Here is a 2,618-nt window from a genome sequence, read left to right as displayed (position 1 = left end):
AGCGCTCAAGTCTTCAAGCTAACATTAAGCGTCTTCTTCTGATACTCCTATAATTTATATGGCTTGACTACTGCCAATGCAAACAGAATGCCTGTCCAATCTTTTGCTTTTATGCATGTTGTTTCATTTTTATGAAATGTGTTACTCTATTTTCCTGTGTGAATTATTATCCCTTCCAAAAACATTCTTACTGATATTCCAACCAACACCCTAATCTATTACAATCTTATCTATTAAATTTTGTTTGTGACTATTATATGGCTCTCCCTTGCATTATAGTAATTCGTTTTTATTTAATTCCAAATATTGGATTGTGGTTTCTCAGAATAGCAATGTCATGTCTTACTAATCTTCTTATTTTATGCATTGCGAAGCAGAAAGATGTAGATACCACAGTTGATTGGGAATATTTTCTAATTTGAACACAGAACATGCACTCTTCTGTTATACACACTGTAATAAATTAAAATTAAATAAGGTGACACAAAATTTAGAAACTTATTTGAGCTCCTTCAAAATGGGATTTATTTTATATTAGTGCATTAAGGAATTGGAATGAAAAATTGTATTTTGTAAACAAATAAAAGGAAAAAGAAACTCAAGCACAAAAGCAAATCTTCATGGACAAGAAATGTAATGTCACATTACATATTGGAGTCATCTGTGTGTGGCAGTAGGTAGAGATGGCTAAGAGTTTGCTCATGTATAAGAAATGTGTAGCACAAATACCCCAAATGCAAATTCAAGTGCAAGATTTAGTCTCACTACTATATTCTCATTAAATGGGTCATTATAGTAAATGAGTGAAATGAGTCATTACAGTAAATGACTACTAGAGGTCATGCCTTATGCAAATAAGACCTAAAGGCACGGGAACAACACATAGTAAGCTGTGTTACCCACTATCTGTGTACTCACTATTAAATATATCCAATATCTTAATGTGGCAGTGGCCCTAACCAACTTAAATGAGCCTAGGTTTAGAAGGGAGAGACCCACAAGAAAGTAGGATCATAATATATGAAGGAGCTGAAGAGGGTGACTGAGAAAAGAGGGTGTGAGAGATGTAAGCCAAAATGTATCTGGGACAAATCTCAATTAATTGAGGAGTTGATTTTGCCATGGTTAAGGATGTGCCCATGACACAGCCTAAAGAGGTCCTGAGAACATGTGCCCAAGATGATTGCGCTACAGCTTGATATTCAACATTTTGGGGAGACAGGAGTTACAAACAGATATGCAATGTCTGACATGTACATGTAAATATATGTAAGGAGTGCATAAGGTGTACATTGGTTTGCTTGGTAAAGGTGGATTCAAAGATTTTTTGAATTGGCAATGGTTGAATGAGTTAGTTATTACCTAAAGACCTAGGATCAATAGAAAGGAATGTAGGGTGTAATATAAGGGGTTGTAGAGACCAAGGTTCTTATTACACAGATGAAGTCTCTGGGTAGCACGCTTGAGAGACAATAGATGGTAAATATTTCTTAGACTTAAAAAGGTGCCAGACCTATATCTAATCTCTCCTGGATCAGGATAAGTCCTGGAAAGGGAAGGGGATTCTCTACCAAATGTAGATATCCTCCCACCAGGAGACAACTTTGCAGGACCCTTTTGGAATACATTGAATAAATATACTTCAGGGTAAAATATTTCCATTTTTATCAAAGTCTGCTATTTGTTATCTTGTGATACATCTTATAGCTACAAATAATTGTTTTGGTCAGTGTTAAGATCTCTGTTTTAATGGGAATGCTGCTCAGCTGTACCTGAATTCCAAAGGGCATGATAAGGTCTGTCTGAACCCCATTCCCACTTCCCATCGTGGCCTGAACTAGTTTTTCAGGTTTACTTTTAAATTCCCTTGGCCAAAAGGGCATCTGTTCAATTTGTTGAGGGACTCAGAATTTTATTTTTGGTTTAAGGAGGATACACCAAATGAACCTGTAGAACTACATTGCAAAGTGACATATAACCCTGATAAAGATAGTCCGCAAAATTCACAATTAAAAGATGAAACAATTCTGGATAAAATTAAACACTACACATGAAGTAATGTTAAATTGTATATTAATAAACTCCAAATAGGTAAAGAACAAGCAATTGCTTTAAATTGGCATGTATGCATTTTTTCTTTATTTATTTTTATAGATATAGGGGAAAGAAGTACAGTTTTGTTACATGGATATAATGCATAGTAGTGAAGACTGAGCTTTTAGTGTAGTCATCACCCGAAGAGTGTACACTGTACCCATTAAATAATTTCTCATCCTTCACCCCCCCTTACCCTCCCACCCTTCTGAGTCTCCAATGTTTATTATTCTACTCTCTATAACCATGTGTAAATTTGTATATTTAGTGTCTTAATGAATGTGTAAGGTAGGTATACATTTTATAATAAAAACACGTATTGGCATGTGGTCAAATGATGACACTAGGAGATGTTCACTAAGTACAATAAAAGACTGTAAATGTAATAAGAAATGTAAACCTGAGGGGAATATTTAGAAATCATCGATGAAGCATAAAGAAAAAGGCAGATAAGGGGATAAAAGGGAAGATTAAAAAATTGACAAAAAGGGAATAAAAAATAAATAATCTGTTTTTTATATATA

Source organism: Rhinopithecus bieti, unplaced genomic scaffold (genome assembly GCF_001698545.2).
Source record: "Rhinopithecus bieti isolate Rb0 unplaced genomic scaffold, ASM169854v2 scaffold_55570, whole genome shotgun sequence".
Classification (NCBI taxonomy): Eukaryota; Metazoa; Chordata; class Mammalia; order Primates; family Cercopithecidae; genus Rhinopithecus; species Rhinopithecus bieti.
Note: the sequence above shows the minus strand (reverse complement) of the source record.